The sequence below is a fragment of the Suricata suricatta genome, chromosome 15, assembly GCF_006229205.1.
Source record: "Suricata suricatta isolate VVHF042 chromosome 15, meerkat_22Aug2017_6uvM2_HiC, whole genome shotgun sequence".
In the NCBI taxonomy this organism is placed as follows: Eukaryota; Metazoa; Chordata; class Mammalia; order Carnivora; family Herpestidae; genus Suricata; species Suricata suricatta.
Genome location: NC_043714.1, coordinates 11,678,178 through 11,702,605, shown reverse-complemented (window position 1 = coordinate 11,702,605; position 24,428 = coordinate 11,678,178). Strand labels below are relative to the sequence as shown.

At 40.7% G+C, this 24,428-nt stretch overlaps 1 protein-coding gene across 1 annotated transcript in view; it reads right to left on the bottom strand.

Annotated features, from left to right (window-relative positions):
• The window catches only part of CLVS1 (clavesin 1), a 167,318-nt gene that overhangs the window by 65,123 nt on the left and 77,767 nt on the right, over positions 1 to 24,428 (bottom strand). The window lies entirely within an intron of this gene.

Here is a 24,428-nt window from a genome sequence, read left to right as displayed (position 1 = left end):
GCATGCATTACTTTTGTAGTTTCAAAGGTCTCAAATATTTTTACACTTAAAAAACAAACAGAAAAATAAATAATACTATGAGGTTGAGATTAGCAATTCTTCAATTTTATGTGTGAAGAAGTTGAGTCGGAAAGGAAGCAAGGTCTTTCTCAAATGATAGGGCCAGAAATAAACAGAGCCAGGCTTCATTCCAAATCTTCTGGTTGAGAGGACAGTGAGATTTCTACCCACAGCAGCTGTTTCCTTTCCACAGGACAAACACATCACAACTTGTTAGGATTGGGGGATCTGGGGCATTGTACAAAAGCAAAATAAAGTCTCTGGTACGAGGGGGTGAGACATTGTGACTAAAGGGACCAATGGTAGACCAGTTGGCTCTGGGTGTGATGTCAGACCCCAGATTGACTACACTGAGTTCTTCATAACTGCTTCTCCCAAGTCCAGAGACCCTCTTATGGCCTCCACATATCAACACACCACTCTTAAGGTAGCAGATTAAGGTTGACTGTAATTCACACATATGCACAATTGTGTGGGCTGCGAGTCCTCAGTTGGGAAATGCTTAGGAGGTTTTTCTACCTGCTTCTCTGTTTTGAGCATAGTTTTTAACATCTGATGCCAGTGAAAATTAATTTACATACTAGGAAGCCACTACCTCTTCCATGGAATAGCCTTGGCAAAGAGAAGAGATGTTACAGTCGTGACAATCCATGGTGATCAAAAAAGTAAGAACACCAGGAACTGAGCAAGTGAGCAGCCCACAGAATGCTCGCCCTAGAGGCAGGCTTCCCAGAAAACCATAAAGCTGAACAGGTAAAGCCACACTTAAACCAAGAACTTTATATGGTTCAGTTTCTGCTTAGCACCACATTTAAAGAAGCAAAAGTCTGGTGAAAAACAAGGCCTAAATAATTCAGATATATAGAGTGTTAAAACACTCGTGTGCACAGGCACATAGACGGTGTGGGGGTGGCAGACAGCGTGGGGGCTACTACCTGAAGAGCGGCCGCACTTCTTTGTTTAGCGTTTAGACTTCACTCTTACTCTCCATCTTACTCCTTGTCCTGGCTTTTCTGTCTCTCTCCCCATTCCTAGTCTCCTCCGACCAAGTGTGCCTCTGAATTACTCCCCCTTCCCTGGTCTTGTGAAACCACTCCTGACAAATAGCTTCCTGCCGCATAGTGGGGGAAGAGCATCACTTTGGTTGCTATTCTCCTACCAATCAACTCCATCCTGCCTTGGCCGAACTCTCCTTCCGTCCACCACCAACTCCTCAGAATTCTGGCTGATAGAACATTCTGCCCCATAAGACTGAATTTCCCCTTACTCCACAACGTATGGATGGATAATCTAATAGATCATGGCAAATAATGGGGGAAAAAAGGTGGAACGCTTCAAGTGGAGTCTGGGTCAAGGAAGGTTTCCATGACTGAGTTCCTGCTCTTCCATGCCTGCATTCCTAGATGGAAGCTGTATCCATTGGTTTCCTCTTTGGGATCCACTCTTTTGAAGGAGGTAGATGCAGAGGTGAGGGCTCATCATAGTCTATTTCACATCAATGTGTCATATTTTATAAAATAGCAAAAATAGGAATCAAGACTGTTAACACAAGTGACAGTTCACCTTGGGATGAACCAGTGCAAATTCAGTATTTTCCACCTATTGTTTCTAATACTTTTCCAAATGTTGCATATCTATGTATGTATCTCTTTTCATCTTTTTTTAAAGTTTATTTACTTATTTTGAGAGAGATACAGAGAGAGAGAGAGAGAGAGACAGACAGAGAGAGAGAGAGAGAGAGAGAGAGAGAGAGAGAGAGAGAGAGAACATGAGTGGGGGAAGAGCAGAGAGAGAGGAAGAGAGAGAATCCAAAGCAGGCTCCACGCTGTTAGTGCAAAGCCCCACACAGGGTTTGATTTCACAAATCATGAGAGCATGATCTGAGCCAAAGTCAAGAGTCAGGTGCTCAACTAACTGAACCACTCAGGTGCCCCACTATATTCATCTTGGTCATGATCATGATCATGATCATGATCATTATCTACCTATATCTTGTTTAAGTAGATCTTTTTAGGAAACCAGGGATGAAATTCAGAAGAGAAAAATGACAATAGATAAATATCACCATTTTAAACAAATGTAGAATTCTCAAATTCCATATCTGAAAGTAGTTCCAGAACAATAGTTGCTAATCCCAGAAACTATGCAAAAAAGATTGTTACTTCTTATATTCTCTCATCACAACCTCCATAACCTTGTTATCCAAGGGCACATCTCCCTACTTTCAGAACTGCAGGGTTCCTCTTAGCTCTTGTGCAAGTGTTGTGTAAGAACATCCATTGAGTCCATGTGGTGCAAGTAATTCACCAGGCTTTGTTTTCTGCTGGTCAGAGTCAAGCTCAGGGGTTTCCAAGTTTTTCAATAGTGTGTACTTGTCTATAAATTGAATGCATGGATAAAATCAATGAAAATAGAAAACAGAACATTTTCTTCCTATAGATCACCTTGTGTACTGTCTGGGGATCCCTAGTCCATCCCATACTTAAATACAACATGTGGGCTTCATGGCCTCAAGAAAAGGGTAGGTGGCCACTCATTGGAAATCCTTTGCATTTCTGGACAACAAAGAGCGGGAGCATGCACTGACGCTCTGGAAAGGTACTGTGAGAGCCGGTGTTCCTTTAAAGTCCCTGGATTCCCACAGTTCTGCAGCCATTCTAGAAGCTCTGGGTTGCTCCCGTTAACTGTGGCCCAGGTGTTTTGGATGAACAGGAGGGGAAAATCTGTTGAACTACTGATTATTTTGATGTTTCAAGTAAAGTTCTGTATCTTAAGATGAACTTGGCCATCACCATTTGAAAGACAATTAAGAACCTCCTAGAGACCATTTTTTATTATTATAGATTTTATCTTTTTTCCCCACCAGATAATGGTCCAGCACTAGTTTAGGACCATGAACTAGAGATCAGGAGGCTGATGGCAGTGTGGCCCTAACGATGAACATCCAGGGCGGGCGGGTGTCCTGGTTTCCGGCATGCACTTATACTTGGGCCTCCACTTGGGACCCCATCCCCTTTTGCTCCCACTCTCAGGAAAGTTGTTAACAGGCCAAACTGAAACATGTAAAAAATGGGCCTGATGCAAAGTGCCAAAGCCTATGAGAACAGAGAAATGCAGAGAAGTGGCTGTGGGGGAAAGGCTTTGCATGCAGATGAGGCAGGAGCCAGGGAGCATAATTAAGCTGGAAGTCTTGGGCCTTCACCCAGGGAGGCACTCCCCTCTCCTGTTCACTGGGAGTGGGGGACTTTGGGTGACTGTTTTCATTCACCACTCCCCTCGTGGTGCCTGACTGCTGCCTCTCCTGTGGCCGACAAGGGGGTGCAGAGAAGTGAGGCCTTATGAATCTATAAAAAATGTTAATAACTTGCTTGATAAGAAGGTGGATTTTCCCAGCTGGAGGGCTAACGCAGAGGCAGGTGCTGGGAGGCCCGGCTGCATTTGACACCTCATGTGACTGGCCTGGTGGAAGACGCCTGCCCGAGAGGGTCCGCCAGGGTTGTCCCCACACAGACGGCAGTCTGAGTCATGATTGCCCTTGGCACCACGGAGGTGCTCCTCTTTCTCTGTAGACTTCCCTTCCCCCACAGCTTCCCTCAGTGGATTCCGTGCTGGGAATCATGAATAAGGTCGGAGCAGGCCCCTCTTACCGGTCCCGGTGCCCCCGGCCCCACCCACAGCTCCCGCTAAGGACCAGGCCATTCCTCTGTCTCCAGGAAAACAGGTGCGAGACCTGGCAGGTCACGATCATGTTTCCATTCAAGACACCTCATTCTGTCCCCAGTTTGTGACGTAAAACTATTCTAGCCCCACTATTAGTAGAATAGAAAATATGGGGGGGAGAGGGAGAAGTTCTGAGAAATTCCAGATGAAGCTTGAGTGCCCTGTCTTTGAGTTTTTCATAACCGATGAATTGTGCAAAGTTCCCTGCGGATCTCATCTCAGCCATGGGGCCTGACCGCATAAACTCCCAATGTGATGCATTTCTTTCTCAGAACTTTCTAGCATCTTGGGCACACCTTTGTTTTCATGCTCCTTCCTTTTCTCTCCCAGCTGTAGTGTATATGTCCACCACTTTCACAAGGTGTGAACCACTTTGGGGCAGGGACCCAGATTTATTTATCTTCTTCCCCTCTCGTTTTTTATTTTATTTTATTACTGTCATACATTATTCTATTATTAGTCTTATTTTCACAGCCAGTGAATTTCTATTGAGTAGGATTATTCACAGGAACTGGATGCACTGGATATTAAAACTTTTTTTTTCAGCCTCAACAGAACAGTGTAGGTACCTTTGCATAAAGAGACCCAAGTATATATAGCATGTGATAAAGACAGCAAGCACGATCAGAAGTGGAAAAATAAAAGTTTCCATAAGTTGTGTTGGAGCACTGAGGCAGCCTTCTAGGAAAAACAAAAGCAAAACTCTCACACTGTACCCTAGCATAACTACAAACGGATGAAAAATTTAAACATAAAATAAAAAGAAACCATAAAACTTTAGAAGATTTCTGGAAGCCATACAAAATTGACAACTACTATAGTAAAAATTGCTCTCAACTAGAAAACACAAAACAGGGCCCCCAAAAAAATTGTGTAAGGAAAATAAAAAGAAAATTGAAAGAAAAGTATGAAAAATATTTGCAATTTATGTCAAAAAGAGCGAATTTTCTTAACATGAATTGATAAGACCAATAATGTAATAAAGAAGATAGGGGAAAGATGAGAACAGGAAGTTTAAAAAAAAAGGAGGGGCATACAAATTCCACTTAAACCTACGAAACGATGCTCCATCTCAATCGTAATCAGGGAAGTGCAAATTAAAAATTCACAGACGCAACATTTTTCATTCTATCAGGCTGTCAAAAATCCAGAAGTTTGAGGACGGTTCTGTTGGTAAGGCTTGAATAATAGGTGTTCTTGTACGTTACTGATGGTGGACATTGTAGTAGTGCATTCCCCATGGAGAGAGAGTTCTGAATATTTACTCAAATTACAAATGGAAATTTTCTAATTTATAAAAAATCTTACTTCTGGAAATATATTTTGAAGATATAATTGTACAAATGTACAAAAGTGATGCATATACAAACATGTTAGTTGGTGCATTTTACTTCTTATTTATTATCCACCTTCTCTCAGCCACCCAATAGATTATAGACCACAGCAGAGCAGGGACCGGGTCTGCCGTACCCTCCCATGTAGCCTCGGTGCCTAGAGCAGCGTCTGGCCCATTATAAGACCTCAATAAATACTTGTTGTGTGAATAAATAGAAATTAGGGTTCACGTCTGATTGGATTTTGTACAGAAAACCTAACATATGAAAAACATTTAACAAATACTCAGTGAATGAATAAAGTCAAACAAATTCTCCATTAGGCATGGATATTGCCTTTTAAGACACTCAACCTGGCAAAGACAAGACTCCGACTTGACACTTATTTATTCAGTGATCAATCTTTTATCATACTTAAAGTAATTATTGAGATTTCTGAAATTCTGATTTAAAAACCCAGCTTTGTTTTATAATTGTAGTATTTGTTAGAAAAGGCTCAATATGCATTAAAAGGCTTATTTAATTTAAAAGGCTATTTGACTGTCAGACTTATCTATTAGACATATAATTTCTTTCTTGAGAATCAATGGTACTTGTACTAAACTGAATCAAGTTTTCCTCTGATGATTGATTTAAAAATCAATTGTACAAAAGTCTTTGTAATGAGCAATGCAGTATTTCTTTAGGTACTTGATTCCAATTTCAAATATCACTTTTATAAGTATAAAGATAGATTTTTAAGTTGTATAAACAACAATTTATTGATGTGTTGGTTTAGTCAACCCTAAGCATAAGGCTACATTTACAATGTTAATATTAATCATCCTACACCATAATTAGTTATATTTAAAAGTACAAATAATATCTGTGCTTTTTAATGAAACTTAAATCATTTTTTAGAAAATGGATTTCCTTCTCTAACATATGTCCTTTTTTGTATGAGGTGAAATTACAATTAATAAGGCAGGTTTTAATTTTTTTTAATTTATTTTTTAGAGACAGAGAGAAAGTGCAAGCAGGGAAGGGTCAGAGAGAGAGGGAGATACAGAATCTGAAGTAGGCTCCAGGCTCTGAGCTAGCTGTCAGCACAGAGCCTGATGCGGGGCTCGAACCCATGAAATGTGAGATCATGATCTGAGCCGAAGCCGGATGCTCAACCAACTGAGCCACCCAGGTACCCCAAAAAGCCAGGTTTTAGAATGGGGAATAAATATCTATTGCATATCTAGACATGTTCTAGACATGGTGCTGGGTATTCTTCATATGGAAGGGCCAACCAGATAGTCTCTGGAGTTTTCTACAAACCATTTAGCCTTTGGGGAACAACTCTTGTGAACTATTCTGAGAGATGTAGTCTACACTTGAGATGCTTCCTTGGGTTGCTTGGGCCTATGGACACTCTGAGGATGAGTTCAGCAATCTTTTTCAGTCTTTAAAAATTTTTTTTAATGTTTTATTTATTTTTGAGACGAAGAGAGACAGAGCATGAGAGGGGGAGGGGCAGAGAGACAGGGAGACACAGAATCTGAAGCAGGCTCCAGGCTGTGAGCTGTCAGCAGAGAGCCCAACACAGGGCTTGAACCCACAAATGTGAGATCATGACCTGAGCAGAAATTGGAAGCTTGACGGACTGAGCCAGCCAGGCGCCCCTCTTTTTCACCTTTTTTAATGTTTATTTATTTTGAGAGAGAGAGAGAGAGAGAGAGAGCACACAAGCAGGGGAGGGACAGAGGGAGAGAAAGAGAGAATCCCAAGTAGCCTCTGTGCTGTCAACACAGAACCCAATGTGGGGTCCCATCCCATGACCCATGAGATCATGATCTGAGCCAAAATCGAGTCTGATGCTCAACTTACTGAGCCACCCATCCTCAGTGAAAATAAGCCACCCTCATTTATAGTTTTAAAATTTGCCTGTGGAGGCACCTGGGTGGCTCAGTGCATTGAGTGTCCAACTTTCTTTTTAATGTTTATGGGTTTTTTTTTTGTTATTGTGTTTTGTGTGTGTGTGTGTGTGTGTGTGTGTGTGTGTGCTGGAGAGAGACAGACAAACAGAGCAGGAGCAGGGGTAGAGCAGAAAAAGAGGGGGATACAGAATTCAAAGCAGGCTCTCCAGGTTCTGAGTTGTCAGCACAGCACAAGCCCCTGATGCAGGGCTTAAAAACACAAACCCTCAAGATCATGACCAGAGTCGAAGTTGGACTCTCAATTGACTGAGCCACCCAGGCCCCAAGCATCCAACTCTTGATTTCAGCTCAGGTCATGATCTCATGGTTTGTTCCTGGGATTGGACCCTGCCCAAAAGTCTGCAATGACAGTGTAGAGCCTTCTTGAGATTCTCTCTCTCCTTCACTCTCTGCCCCTCCCCACACTCATGCGCACATGCTCTCTTTCTCTCAAAATAAATAAATAAACAAACAAACAAAACCCTTTCCTGTGGATTCTGAAGAATGCTAGAGTTTAAGCCTCACTGATCTATACCATCCCTAAGCTCTCTTCTATGTCTAAAACTAGTGATCTGGAAGAGTAGGGGACAAAAAGTTTGCCAAGAATTAGTGAGGTGTCTGGCTGGCTCAGTCAATAGAGCATGTAACCCTTGATCTCAGGCTGTGAGTTCAAGCCCCATATTGGGCATGGAGGCTACTTTTAAAAAAAATGACCAAGAATTAGAAAATCTAGAGAAAATTTTAACAGAAGAAGTGAGGTTTTGTCTACTTATATGCAGTCATACTTATCATAAGGTACAGATAGGACTTTAAGAGGTAAAATGGTAGGCAGATTGGCACCACTACAGGCTAAGGGTCTAGTGGGAATGGGAATGGAGAAATAGGAATTTTGTCATTTATCTGTGATCAGGGAGATCAAGTAAGTGGAGCAGAAAGGAAGGCAGTGTTAGGCAGCACTGATAAATAAACTTGGATGAGTACAATAGGGCAGCCTATGAGAGTTCTTATATACCGAATATTAGGTTTATACTTAGATTTCATTATTTTTTCTATGTATCTATTATGCTTGGAGTTAACAGAGTTATTATATGCGGTTAACTTTCTTATGGAGGATGTTGTACTGAGACACTCCACTTTTTTTGTAAACTTAAAGAAATGTGAGTATAATAGGAACAAAACACAAGAACAATAAAGACATAGAACATTGGGCCCCAGTACAACAATAGCATGCTCTGACCTGAGAGAATGTTTCAGAATGTTCTCAGGCTTTAGATTTATCAAGATGCCATTTCCTTCAGAGCCTCAAGTCAGGCCTCCTTTTCTCTAGATCTCTTTTAGAACTGAGTTCCTCCTTTCAAAGTCATAAAATCCTCTTTAGTGCTGCCCTGCACTCTTGTTTTTCCAAGAATATCTTAATTAAAACTTCATTCAGTTAATGGAACAAGTAATTCATAATTTCTTTCAAATCCTTAATGAGTCTACAGATTAAGGCATTAGGGATTACTCCTCTCAATTAATGACATTCCAATTGAGCTGGCATTAGCGTAATCTTTTAAGTTTTTTCACAGTGTTAATACTTTGTATTAAACATCTTTAACTTACTAAACTCCACTCTTATACTATTGAAGCAGGAGAGATTATCATTAGGACTATTTATTTCAGAATTCCTTAGCAGTGAAAGGCATTTTCCAAACTCTCCAGCTTTGGGGGCCCAACAACGAATGCCCTGTAGCTGGCTAAGTCATCTCCATTTTCCTTTTCTCCCATTTGGCTCCAAAGAAACACCAGCTAATCTTCACCCCGTCCTGGGGGCCTGACCGCCCGCCCCCTCCACGTATGACTGCCTGGAATTCTGGCCTAGTAAGTTGAGGAACTACTTGTTAAAGTGAAGTGAGTCTCATCTCTCCATCCTTCCTCACTTCACATTACTCCTAAATATGACAAACAGTGTCACGTTTCTGACAGAGAGCATGCAATGAGTAACCACCCCTGTCATTCCTCTCCTTCTCAATATTCCTGAAGCACTGATTTATCCAGCTTCTAAAACGCCCTTCAGGATGCATGTCCAATAACCGGTAAGAAAACTACGCATAATACATGGAGAAGAAAATGTAGTTAGAGCTTTTCCTCACATCTTCTTGAACACAAATTCTGATAGAAAAAAATGCTAAATTAAAAACTCTAAGGCTAGAAAGACATACTAGTGAATTTGCTACAACATTTGAGGGGAAAAAAGAGACCTTCTGAGTCCTACCAAAGGCAGCTTATCAGACTTGATCATATAAACTTTTTAAACTGCTCTAAATAAGAATAGCAAAAATAAACACTAATCATTATAGATGAAAATGACAAAAAAATGTTCAATATGATTGAAGGCATATTTCCTTAAGTAATAAAATTTCTTACAAATTGGTAATAAGACAAGATTTAAAAACATCAACTGAAAAATGGATAAAATAGATGAATAGGCAATGCGCAGAAAAGAGAATGCAATGTCTAGTAAACATTTAGAGAATGTTCCACGTCACTAGTAATCAAAGTAACCAAAGCAAATTAACACAAAAAGGCACCTTGTGGTGAAGCCATCACGGGAAAGTTACAAATAGACCAAGATTAATTTTTAACAATGAGGGTCTGGGTTCAGAAACAGACCTTCTCAGACGTTGCTGGTGCATACTAAAAATCCCTTCTCTAGAGCATCTTCATGATGCATTTACCTCTAGACATTAATTCTAAAGAAGTGATTTATGTGGCCAAAAATTTAGCTAAGGAGATGTTCATGTCAGCATGGTACATACTACTGAAAAAAAATGAGAACAATCTAGACATTCAAAAGTTGGGAACTGGTTACTACATTATCATATAATTAAATAATAAAATACTACACGGTCATTATCAAAGGTGTTGAGGTAAGATATTTAAAGAACTACATTACTGTTCACTGTGTACTATGCCTGGGTTTACAATGTTTATTCCTGAGTAAAGTTGTGTGCAGTTTGGCATTTTCTTATTTTTTATTGACCAGTATTACCAGTATTAAAAAAACCTTTGTATACAGAACTTGGGTAATGAACCCCCAAGAACGGGCTTTAAGAATGGAAGTTAAGCTTAGAGAATGTGACTGATTTCAGCAGCTACAAACACTTAGAGCATCTACTGTTCTTCCATTTCAGGGAATCTAAAAGACAAACCTTTAAAGGGATGTGTCTTGGCAATGAGGAAACTGTTTTCACCACATAATGAAACTTTTCTAAAACTCTAAAAACATGAATAATTTCTGAGATTCCAAAATTATATAAGTGAGTAATTGACTTATACTCTAGTCATTGTAAGTGACTGTATAGTTATGTAAGTGACTAAGAATCTGTCTCTTAAGCTACAAAATTTTCTGTGTCACATGAATATCTTAAATGAAATCCTTCTACAATGTTAAATGTCTTCAGTGTCTTCAGTAAAGCTTACCGAATGTGAGTGAGATTATTCCAGACAACTGGGGATCATGGATGCATACATCATACATGGTACATGTCTATGGTGTGCTGATGCCCTCCAGGGTACATGAAATCCTATGCTAAATGGCCTCAGTTGTGGTGTTTCTAGTTTCATTAGTCAAACTTTATGTTGTTTGTGTTTCTTCCCTGGGTGACAGCTGTTTCCTGATATAGTCTATATGCTAATGTGGACTAGCCCTTCCACCAAATTCTTGTTAGAGACTTTTAATATACAGTGAGGTGGGAAACCACACATCCAAATCAACAAGAATCATGTGGAAAAGGAGAATAAATAGGCTCTAAGGGAAAGTTTGAGAGAATCTCTTAAAAATGAAGTGTATACATTAAATGCAGCAATTTTTGTAACATTTATTTGATACTTCATATCTATATTCTATGTGAGACAGTTGCTGTATAATTAAATTCTACAAAGAAAATGTGCTACTGCATTTATTAGTCTTAATATTTTCAAGAATAATTTGTTTTTAAATGTGGTCTATAGTTTGAGATCTTTGATGAAAAAAGGACAAACAGATAGTACCTAGTTGTTGTTGTAGCACAAACGAATGATTGACCTTGGGAATGCTTGGACACAGGAGCTGAATCATTTCTTTCCATAAGTCAGACCCTACTGTGGTAACAGTAATCTACAGTGTTGGCAGGAGGGAAGTAGCTATCTTTGGGAGCCGATCATTGGGAGGAGAAGAGGGACCTCAGGGGAAGTGTTCTTTTCCCTGATGTGTGTTTGGTCATTTAAATGCTTTCATTTTCTGAAAATTCACTTTCTACCTTAAATTTACTTTTTAAAGTTTATTTATTTATTTTGAGAGAGAGAGGGCACAGTGGGGAGCGGCCCAAAGAGAAGGAGAAACAGAATCCCAAGCAGGCTCCATGCTATCAGCACAGAGCCTGATGTGGGGCTAGAACTCACAAACCATGAGACCATGACCTGAGCTGAGACCAAGAGTCAGACACTTAACCAACTGTACCACCCAGGTGCCTCATTTACCTTAAATTTCAAAGCAAAAAATTTTGTCATTTCTCAGCATTCACATACAATTTCAGTAGTTCTCTGACTGTCTACTGCACATCAATATAGTTTATTACACAAAAATTGGGTCCTTCTCTGTATAAAAATAAGAAGCTGCACTGTGAAATTTTGTCTTTGGGCTAAAAGGGGTTAATAGTCCTTAGCGGTTTCTTAGCAACAAATGCTTTCCTTTGGTGAAAATGGAGACTGCACGTCATCACCTATTTATTCTCACAAAGTCCACCTTCTCTCATGGAGGGACACAATGCAATGTCTCAGGTCATTAGTTGGCCTCCAAGGCAATGATGATCTTATGCAGAATTGATAGTTTACTGATGGTTCCAACCAATCTTTTTCATGTGTTTATTCTGAAGTGATGATTTGTTCCTCTCTTGCTCTCCTTATTACACAGGACTGTTGGGAATATCAGATAAGACATTGTGTGAAAGTACTTTACTTTTATTGTTATTTTTTATTTTTTAATTTAGTTTATTTATTTTGAGAGAGAGAGAGTGAAAGCAGAGGAAGGACAGAGAGAAAGGGAGAGAAAGAATACTAAGCAGGCTCCACACTGTCAGTGCAGAGCCTGATGCAGGGCTCGAACTCATGAACCTTGAGATCATGACCCTTGCTGAAATCAAGTTGAACACTTAACTGACTAAACCACCCACATGCCCCTGTATGAGTGTACTTTAAGTGCCAGACTAAGAAGGGGGACCATCGCCACCACCATCACCACTACTACCACCATCATCATCAAGTTTGCTTATTTCTACCCTACATTAGAAAATATGAGCTTCTTCAATATGTTTGTCTCACTCTGTGGTTATTCTGCTTACTTCTTGTACCACGAACACTGGACTGTCCCCTGAAAAGGTTAGCGAGAACACCTGAGTCAGCATGTATGGCAGACTTGCCTCTTTATTATCTACAGTGAAGGCAAACATCTCAAATCAATGCTAGCATTCATGGAGCTTGCTCAAAATTATTCTTTGCACTGCAATCTAATTACGCTCGACCCTTGAACAACATAGGAGTTAGGGGCACAGTTGAAAATCTGCACGTAACTTTCAGCTTCCCAGAAATGTAACTACTAACAGCTTATTGTTAATTGGAAGCCTTATCAATAACATAAAGAGCCAGTAAACATATATTTTGTATGTTATATGGATTATACACTGAATTCTTATAATAAAGTGTGCTGGAGAGAAGAAAATGTTATTAAGAAGCTCAAAAGGGGGTGCCTGGGTGGCTCAGTTGGTCAAGTGTCTGGCTCTTGGTTTCAGCTCAGGTCATGATCTCAGGATTCATGGGATCAAGCCCTACCTCAAACTCTGCGCTGCCCATGAGAAGGCGGCTTGGAATTCTCTTCCATTGCTCTCTGCCCTTCCTTTACTCACCCATACTGTCTCTCTCTCTCTCTCAAAGTAAATAAATAAACCTAAGAAAAAAGACGCTCATGAGGGAGAGAAAACACATTTATAGTACTGTACTGTATTCATTGAAAAAAAGTCCACATGTAAGTGGACCCATACAGTTCAAAACTTGTGTTGTTCAAGGGTCAAGGGTCAACTGTATTTAGACTTGTTATGTGGGGAAAGCCTATTTCCCATCCCTAACATAGGCTTTAAGTCTATTCCATGAAGGTAAAATTTTAGGTGTGTAGCATTAGGTGATAAAAAGGGTTGTAAGGAATTATCTAGTCTAGTGTTGTCAAGTGTAATCCCTGGACTAGCATATCAAGATGACCTAGGAATTTGTTGGAAATGCTTTCTCACTCACCCACCCCCACCAATCTACCGAAGAATCAAACACTCCAAGGTCAAGACTCTGGAATCAATAAGCCCTCCAGTGATTTTCGTGTGTGATAAAGTTTGAGAACCACCACTCTGGTCCAATCCTGTTGGTTTTTGCTGATAAAGGACATTGGGTGTTAAGCCATTTTCCCAAGGTTATCCATGGAATTAGTTACCAAACAGAAAAAACTCAACTTCCTAATTCCTACTTGCTACGTTGTATAGCAAGTAAAGAACTGCAGTAAAACTTCTAATTTTCTACCTTAAATTTCAAGGCGAAATTTTTTGTCATTTCTCAGCATCTTTTGGGTGCCACCCCTCCAACATTTTTAGTCTATGCAGTTCCTGTGTAGCATCCTGAGGGGCCTCATAAACTGGTCTGGCCAGAGTATCCCCAATCCCCTCCCTCCTGCCAAGCACGTAGACACGAGAGATCACCTATATCTGGAACTGTTGAAGTCTTCCTTGTCACTCTCAGGAGAAAGCCTGTCTGAGAATGAGGTCAGTACAGAGAAAAGTGTAACTAAGGGATGGACAGAGAAGGAAAGACTGAGCTCCTAGGACATTGTTTCAATTTTGCCTCCAAGACTAGTCAAGCCTGGAAGATAGAGTAGCCAGGAACTTTTCTGTTATGTACATGTCCTACCCCTCCATTTTTCTTTTGTTTGCCCCAGATTTGAATTGCTTTTTCATTCCAGGAAACGAAAGGGCTCTGATTGATTTTTCTTTTCTTTTCTTTTTTTTTTTTTTTTTTTGGAAATGTAGTATTATCTTAATACCTATAGTTCAATCACCAGAGAATGTGGATGACAGAGCAAGGTTTTCCACACTGGGGCCTTCAAGACAGCTGAATACTGTCTTAACGCTGCACCACTAGGTCCCCTTGGACACTGACAGAACTAGAAACTTGTAAGTAGTCCATATTTCTGCAAATATATAATATATTCAGCAGAGTCCCTGGATAGCCGTGTCACACTTCATTTCATAATAATGAAGGCAGAGATCTCTACATTGATGCATTGAGAAATATTAACCTGGAACTAAACAATTCACAAAGGTCAATCTTTTGTCAAAACTGATCTTCCACAGCTGTGTAAAGGCCTTTAAGATATTCTGCTGCTGAAAGTCCTGTCCAATCAGAAAGTAAGATGCAATACTTCTTCCACTATTGTCTTCTAGCTCCCTCTCCTCCAGTTACCTCTATCTACCACCTGCTGTGGTCTCCTGGGCATATTTCCTAATAGAATTCTCTCCATTTTCCCACCTTTCTCCTCAAACCAGAGCTCTCTAGATACAACTCCCACCATTACCCTCAAATAGTTTCCCTCCTGGAAGCCCTACCGTCTTAGCTTCTGTCAGGAGATGAGCACAGGATTCTCCTCCCACCTCCCCATCTCAACCTCCCCTTTCTCTTTGGTGGGCTCCTATTCATCCACCTTGTTCATTTACATTGCTCGTCACTTGGGTTCTTTTCTCAGTCATTGTTCATCACTCTAGTTTTTCTCTGAATGATCTTTTCCTTTCCCATGATTTCAGATACCACCAACTCTATAGGTCCTGCCTAGACCTCTCTCCTCAGCTCAGACTTAATACAAATGTCTCAAATATCTCATGGGACCCTAAACTCACCATGTCCAACATTCAAATAATGCTCATTATCTCCCCACACCTGCCATTCCTGTCTGTGTGATCTCATTGGTTGGCACCACTGGCCACCCTTCACCCTAGCTGCACACCTAAGCTTTTACCTTGGCTCCTCCACCACTTCCCATTCTCAAGTATCCAATCACCAAGCTCTGCCTTATTTTACTTCCTATGTAGTTATTGAATCCCTTCCATCACTCCTACTTAGTCTTATTATTTCTTATTTGAATCATTGCACTTACCTTTTAATTATTCTCTTGCCTTTGAATCTTTCCTACTCAGACCCACTAAATTGATCCCATGTGAGTACAAATTTGTGTTGCTGTTCTGCTTCAATATATTTAGTGGCCATCAATGTCTGCAGGGCACACAAGCTCCTTGCCTCGTCCTTGTGCACTCCAGGAATACAAAATCAATTCCATTTCTCTCTCTTATTGAGTATATCTTATGTCTTTGCCTATATTATTCCCCATGCCTGCCTTCTCTTGGCTATTCTGAAGTCAGCTGCTAAGAATCAGCTGACGTGTGCCCCACCCAGGATGCCATTTCTAGCGCCTCTGGCCTGGGTTGAGATTTCATGAACCTGGTGCGTATCCCCTTTCTGCACATGCTCATTATTTCATCATTTGTTCATGGGTCTGCCTCTGCTTTGAACCATGACATCTTTTCAAAACTTTTTTTAATGTTTTATTTATTTTTGAGAGAGAGAGACAGCATGAGCAGGGAAGGGGCAGAGAGAGAGAGAGAGACACAGAATCTGAAGATAGGCTCCAGGCTCTGGGCTAGCTGTCAGCACAGAGCCCAACACAGGGCCCAAACCCATGAACTGTGAGATCATGACCTGAGCCAAAGTCGGACACTCAACTGACTGAGCCACCCAGGTGCCCCTGAACTATGACATCTTGAGAGCAAGGGTTGCATCTGTTTACTTTTGTGACTGGTGCCAAGACTTAGTACCTGTTTCTTAAATGGGTACATCAGAGCATTGGCTAGATCTATAATGCATGAGAGTCCAGAAAAACTCTTTATCACAAAGATGCTAGAGATACACCTATTTAATTGGAACTGTTTTAAATAGGCCATACTATTTGCCATCAGGATCACTAGAGTCTCATTAGCTCTAATTATCTTCCTGAGTTTAATTGATACTTAACAACATAGAGCATTAAAGGAGATATTTTATTCTAATATTTCCATAGTAACGTATTGCACTATTGCAAATTCAGAATTACAGCTTTGCGACTGAGAAGGTAAAAATAGTTTGGAGGGAAAGTGCTCTTCAAATATACTGGGAGTGTTCAGAAAACATAAATTAAGAAACTTCTTGGCAAAGTAGAAATATCCTTTTCCTTCAATCTGTTTCTATCTAATATTCTTTAATACATGACAACTGCAAGAATCAATAAAAGGCACCATAAATGTTATTACTAAAGAGTCCTGCAGGATGAAAGAGGTGATTTTGACCCCATTAATCACCCAACTGCAAAAGTGTGGGCAGTGGACTGTTTGGTGATAATTAAAAGGATCACACCACATGGATAGAAAGAAACAGCATCTCAAGTACTACAGCCTGGGCAGGTGACAACAATCTGGACCTAAGTCATTAACGAAGGTGGCAAAGAGACGAAGCTCCTTCTTCAGGGCCAGGGAACAGGTTGATGAGATCTCATTTTCTGAGATCCACATTGACAGACCTGGGACAATGGAGAGTATTCTCATTTAAATCCGTATGTTAGGGCCACAGGAGCCCATAAGGGCTGGTCTCTTCATTCTTTCGATAACAGGGTTGCTCAGCGAGCACTATTTGTGGCACCTTTCCTGTTCATTCTATTTTTACCATAAGCCTATGAGGTGGTACTGTTTTGACACCACAGTTTACAGATGATGAAACTAAAATCTAAAATGATCAATGACTTGCCTGAGGTCTTTAGGTGGCAGAACTGGAATTGAAGCCCAAATAATTGGAGTCGATGCTCACCTACATCAAATTGTGATTGTATCAACAGCAGTATCACCTGGGAATGGTTGTGAAAGGTAAATTCATGAGCCCTGCTCCAGATCTATGGAATCAGAAACACTGGGAATGAGATCCAGTGATGGGGCTTGTACGGAGCCCTTCTGGGAAGTCTGATGCACTTGAAGCCGAGATCTTATTATCCTGTAATGCCAGCTGGTACAGTGCTGTTTCTCCAGCTTCAGTGTGCATGCAGATCACTTTCACATTAAAGAACTTGAAATGTAGATTCTGATTCAGTGGACTGGCCTGAGTGTCTGCATTTTTAACCAGCTCCTGATGAGGCTGGTATTGCCAGCTTGTGGACCACAGTTTGGATAATAAAGCCCTAGCATGTAAGCTTCAGAAGCCTGATCAACCCAGTTCTCTGCGCTATAAATCCTGTTTAGTTAGGGAGTTTCTGACACTCTGTGTTGAATGAATACACCAGGAGACACTGTCTCTCAAGGTTTGAGTCATTGATGTTTGATTCAGTGTGAATCTACTACCAACTTGAAATGCATTGGCCCAAACTGCTTTCCCAAATTTCTAATCACACTATCCATTCATTTATCCCAGAGAACTGTCAGGTTGCCCACCGACTTGACAGACTTTTTACTGTTCCAGTCTTTTAGGTGAATAGGGCTTTTTGGATACTCTAAAGGCAAGTGAACATGTCACGGGTTTTAGAAAAGGGGTGAAAAAGTAGGATGTGGGAAGGGGGTAGAGAGAACTGACAAAGGTGGGAAGCGGGGAGTGATGAGTTGCAGTTGGCCGAGCCTCTGAGCATTGCTCCAAATCCATCCTCACTGTCAGGCTAAGAGTTTGAAAAGCCGTGGACCTCCTTTTGCACTAAACTGGCTCAAAGCGCCTGGGAGTGTGAGGAGGGAGGTGGAGGAAGGGAGAGAACTCTATCAAAAACATTTGAACGTTCTGAACGCTCAGAAACGTTCCCGGGCATTGCAGCTGCTGCGGGTGCGGCCAGGCTTTGATGTAGGGGCTTCCATTCAGGCTATTCAGACTTCTATCCTGGTTCCGCCATTTAAAGACCTCCGGCAAGCCACTGATCTCTCTAGATTCTAGTTTTGTCATCTGTAAAATGTGGTGTCATGACAGTACTACTTCATAGGTTTATGGTAGAAATTAAGCAGTATGTGAAAAGTACCTGGGGCATAGTCAGTATAAATTAAATATTTATAACAGCGTAAGTCAAATATTTATAACAATATAAATAATAGCATAAATATCATAATACCATCCTTAACAACAACGAAACAGTCACACAGTTAAGCCGTGAATGAAGAATGGATGCATAGAAAAAGTGTCTGATAGGCAAAAGGAAAATGACTTAAGCCCAGAAATGAGGGGAAAAGAGAAAAAAAGAATGAATGATGCCTGGCTGTCCCCCAGTGAGTGGAAAGTAAGCTTCTTTAAACCCTTAACAAATGGCTGGGTCTTTAGGGAATCAAACATTTTGTAAAATAGCCCGCAGGACACAGGCTACAGCTCTTCCCAAGGAAAACACTTGCGCCCGGTAAGCTCTTTATAAGGATCTGGGTTGGCTGAACATTGATAAATGCCGTGTGTTGATTGTAATGGCTGGGCCACAATGATTTACAAGAAATAATTCCAAAAATTGATTTTGGAGACATTACAAAACTCAAGAACAGGATTTCAGCGTGTTGTTCATTCTACCAGAATTCCCCAGCAGAATTGAGAATAATGCTGAGCTGTATTAAAACGGTGGCATAAATATTACTTTGTTTGATTAAAATTTAAACAAGTTGTAATGAACAGATACACGGCTCTTTTAGGCATTATTGACCGCATTTAAGAGATCAAACAACCAAGTGAGAGAAAATGGCTTCCAGGCATTCTCAAAATTAGTATTTTAACTGAAGTTCTTTGAACTAATATTCATAGAATATTTATGTAACTGGGACAACTTAACATTCTAAACAATGACATTTCCTCAAAGCCTTGCTGTAAAAGGGGGAATGTATAATACATACACTATTAGAATTTCATGGCTGGCTGATACAGCGTAACTTTTGATCTAGAAATCTGATGATCCCTTACAGAGCAGTCTTCTATAGAGTTATTATTATAACCCACGAATTCAGCCTATGAACCTATAACCAAATCTATGCACATACCATTTTTTGGATAATCGTTGTTAGAAGCAACATAATTATGTTCATTTAAAAAATAATGAACTTTTTTTTCATTAAGGTTTTACCTTTTAGAGCAGTTTTAAGTTCACAGCAAAATTGAAGGACAGGCACAGATATGGAAAATCCCATACAGCCCCTGATCACACACAAGTGTAGTTTGCCCCATTATCGGCATCCCCCTCACCCAGAGTGGTGCATTTATTACAATTGATGAACCCACATGGACGTATCCGTATCACCCAAAGTCCATAGCTTACAGTACAGTTCACTCCTGGTATTGTATAGTCTACGACTTTGGACAAATGTATGACAAGTATCCATCATTATAGCATCACACAGCCTCTGTGCCCAGCCTGTTCATCCCACGCCCCCTGCATCCCCTCCCACAACTCCTGGTTACAATGGATCCTTTTACTGTCTCTACAGCTTTGCTTTTTCCAGAAGGTCATATAATTGGAATCATGCAGTTTGTAGCCTTTTCAGATTAACTTCTTTCACCTCTTAATATGCATTTAAGATTCCTCCATGTCTTTTTGTGGTTTGATAGTGCAATTTTTTTTAGCAGTAAATAATACTTCATTTTTTTGTATCACAGTTTATCCATTCACCTACTGAAAATCTTGGTTGCTTCCAAGTTTGGGCAGTTATGAATAAAATTGCTAAAAGCAACTATGTACATATAAATTTTTTATTCCTTTGGGTAAAAACCAAGGAGCGTGATTACTGAATCATATGGTAAGAATATGTTTAATTTTGTAAGAAATCACTCAATAGTCTTAGAAAGTGGATGTACCATTTTGCACTCCCATCAGCAATGAATAAAATTTTCTGTCGCTCCACGTCCTTGAAAGGATTTAGTGCTATTTGATATTCCAGATATTAGCCATTCTGATTAGGTATATAGTGGTATCTCATTGTTGTTTTCATTTGCATTTCTCTGATGAATATGATGTGGAACATTCTTTTAGTGCTTATTTGCCACCTATATGTTTTCTCTGGTGATGTGTTTATTCAGGTCTCTGGCCCATTCTTTTAATTGGATTGTTTGCTTTCTTATTGTTGAGTTTGAAGAGTTCTCTGCATATTTTGGATAACAGTTCTTTATCAGATGTATCTTTGCAAATATTTTCTCCCAGTCTGTGACTTTTCTTCTTACTCTCTTGACAGTGTCTTTTGCAGAGGAGAAGTCTTTAATTTTAAAGAAATCTAGCTAATCAATTATTTCTTTCATGGATTGTGCCTTTGGCGGTGTATCTAAAAAGTCATTGCCATAAGCAAGGTCACATAGGTTTTCTCCTATGTTGTCTTATTGGATTTATATAGTTTTCAGTTTTACACTTAAGTCTGTGATCCATTTTGAGTTAGTTTTTGTGCAAGTGTAAGGTCTTTATCTAGATTCAATTTTTTGCCTGCAAAATGTCCCATTCTAACACAATTTGTTGAAAAGAGTATCTCAATTCCATTGTACTGCCTTTTCTCCTTTCTCAAGGATCCATTGAATATATATATAGTTGATTTTTGAGGCACAGAAATACAACTGGTAGACTACTGATTTGCTAGCCCAGTGCCCATCACCTCAATACTACTGGGTATTCCTTCCACTTTGGGTAGAATTGAGGACTGTATGTAACCAAGAAAAAAAGCAGTTAAACACTTAGATTCAAAATAAAGAAAGCTCCTTGACAATACATTACAGGATATTTCAAATATCTTTTGCTTATTATGGTAGATATTCTGATATATCGCCAGCCCTCATTCAGGACTGCAGATTTATTCTCCAGTTGCTCAGGGATATTGCCAGCAGAAAGCTGGCAGATAACAATGCTCTCTGGAGCTTCAGGCTGAAGAGAGTCACTCTGCACAAACTCACAACCATTTCCCAAAGCAGCCTATACCCAATAACTAAACAGTGTGGGAATATCAAAGTCCAACCCCTTGGCCCCAATCTGGGAGAAATCTGAAGGGTCATCTCTATCAGTCACAACACCTGAGGTTTTCACAGGAAATGACCGAACCCTAACTTAACTTCTCCTGCTGGCAAACATTCTTCCATAGCTTCCCTTCTACAGGAGCTGATCCCAAGAGCACTCCCTAATGAGCCTCATGCAAGATAATCTCTGAGGCAGAGTCGGCTTCTCGAGGAACTCAGTGCGCGACAATTAGTAACTGAAGGTTGCACTGAACAGCTGTCTTTACAGAGAACTACGAATGGAAGTAATAGGGCTAAATAAAACTCAGGGTTTGGGAACTAGGCTGTTATACAAGGTGTGGGACGAACAAAAATGATTCTAAGTTCTCGCTGCCTGAGAGGTAAGCCCCCACCCCTTCCTCCCTGTGGGAGGTGTTGTATTACCTATATGTGGTAATATCCCCAGGCCCCAAATTATCTAGGGTTTGAGCAGCAGGTAATCTGAGACAGCTCCTATTAATAGCCAAAGGCCTAAACCAGATGGCCCAGCACAAAAGTGGTCCGATGACTCCCCGTGACACGGCTGCTGCCTCACACCTCTTCTACAAAGGCAGAACAGCAGAGAGGAGAATTCCTCCTCACTGGAATCAGGATCTCCATCCCCTGCAATTTCCTGCATGTCCAACAGATACTCTACCCTCTTCAGACCTCTCAGAGGGTGCACAGTAAGAAGAACAGGGGCTCTCTTCTCTCTGTGACACTGGCCTTACCTCGTTTTCCCTTTCTCCACAAGTCTATGCCTTTACCCACATCAGCAGTGTTGTAGACTTTATCTAGAATCTTTATGGCTGACAAATGGAGATCAGTATGGGATCTTCCCTTTACAACAAGTTTGACCACAAAGGCATGAATTGTTTTGTGTGTGTGTGTGTGTGTGTGTGTGTGTGTGTGTGTAAAGTTAGCTAACATACAGTGTAGTTTTGGCTTCAGGAATAGATTCCTGTGATTCATTACTTCTATGCAACACCCAGTGCTCATCTCAACAAGTGCCCTCCTCAATGCCCATCACCCATTTTTCCCACCCTCCTAACCACCCGACCCCCATCATCCCTCAGTTTATTCTCTGTATTTAGAAGCCTCTTATGATTTGCCTTCCTCTCTGTTTGCAATTTATTTTTCCTTCCCTTCCCTTATGATCTTATGTTAAGTTTCTCAAATTCCACATATGAGTGAAATCATATGATATGTCTTTCTCTGTCTGACTTATTCCACTTAGCATAATACCAAAGGTATGAATTCAGCTCAGTATAAGTTAGGACTTTTTTGAAATGTCAAAGGAGTTCATGGCTACATCGTGGATAAAAACAATCCCTACAATGAAGAAAGATCACTGGAAAGGCCAGTAGAGGAGTGACCATGGTGTCTGAATGTCCCCAAAGCCTGAAAGAGGATAGCCTGGAATGAGAAGTTGCCAGCAGATGGCCAGATCTGACTGTCTTCTGTGTAGCAAAAGTACTACCTATCTGCAATGGCCCTGAGAGATTTTTCACAGTTGCCAAGACAACAGCTAGATGGTCCAGGGTGCCTGTATCCAAGATGGAGGAACTACACCCATGCTTGTCTTCCCCTGGGACCATTGGCTTCCTTCTCTTAGCAGGAGAGACTGCACCTTCCTAGAGGTTCCTAGGTCTTCAGGGCTTGGACAGGCAGAATTCCTAGAAAAATCTGCATTCCAATCCAGATAGCCTGACTCCAGACTGGCCTGATACTTTCCCACAGTCAAGGGACTTTGCTTTACATAAAGGGAGAGGAATAAAGGGGTTCAGGTCATTGTTCTGTGAGGTGATGGGAGGATGTACCTTTACTCCACTCTGACCTTGACCTCATGCATCTCCCTTTTCCTAGTAGAAGTTATTCCATAGCCAGGGCTATAGGAAGGATATTGTGGAATTCAGCCCGGGCCCTGGTACATGGAAAAGCCCAGATGGGACCCAACTTGCCCACAAAAGGTCACCTACTATTTCTCACAAAAATATCTTACAAGCTCATGTGTAGCCTTACCTTTTAAAACACATTCACTTGCATTAACTCAGTAAGACCCACATCAGCCTGGTGACATTGGCAAGGGACATATTATATAATCCACACGTTTTCAGAAAATAAAAACTGGAACACAGGGTTGGATAAAGGACATTTGCTTTCCTGATTTATGGGGAAAAAATCTTATGAATACATAGAGCTTGAATCACGGCTACCTATACATGTAATGATTATCTTTTTTAAAATGGATAAAATGAAATGAAGCTTCTACTACCACAGAAAATCCTGGAAATATGGTCAGCATAATTATAGAGCATGAAATAAACTTTGCAGCTTCCTTTAAAACTCCCTTTGATAAAAGCTAAAAGGAGAGGGGGATCAGATGTTTAGTGATCTGGGTAAGAGGATTCTGGAGGAAAGGAGTTAAAGCTGAGAGAAAGGGACTGATAGTGTAGGGCAGATGGATCTGTGATTGGGATGGTTAAGGCAAGGCAGGACACTGCTGTAGTCTAGAAATGCAAAAGCAACTTCAGAAACATGCCCCCAATACACTGCATGATGGAGCCACCTGGATAACGTGGCATTAGGGGAATTAGTGTGTTTGCTCCTCCTCTTCTGATATGCCCACTCTACTTCTCTACCTTTGAAATAGGAAACCATTTCAATAAAATAAGATGCATTCAATAAACATGTTTATCAGAGGCTCACGAGGTGCTAGAGATTTGTAGGGGGTCAAATATGAGTAAGCCACAGTTCAAGAAAACAGACCCATCAAGAGCTCATCACACCGGAGGATGACGAGTGGTGGAAATGGGTCTCCTATTTTTGCACTTTGAAAAGCATGAGTCATGGCTGCTGATTCGAGAATTAGCTAATATTTTGCTTTTTACATAGCTGCGTATAACTGCCATCTTTGGGGAGGGTCACCCCACTGAATCATTCTTCCTTCAGAATTAAGAAGGGACATGAGTTTTATCTGTGCTGATTCTCAACCTTCCTGAACGGTTCCTTTCTTGTACTGTAATAATGTCACCAGAAAGTTATGCAGTACTGCCCTTTGAGTTTGTTACTTTTCACAGGATCGCTGGTTTTTAAAAGTAAAAGGGACCCCAGAGACTGACCATCCCGACCTCCCCGCAGCACAAAATCCCCTTCTCCTGATCCTGACAACTGGTCATCAAACAGTAAGCAGAGTTTTGTCTGCGTCCTTCGTTTATGCTGAAGTGATTTACTTTAGTACAGACACTCAAACACAGGACGTTCTGGGAAGTTAGGATTCACAGGGTGCATTTCC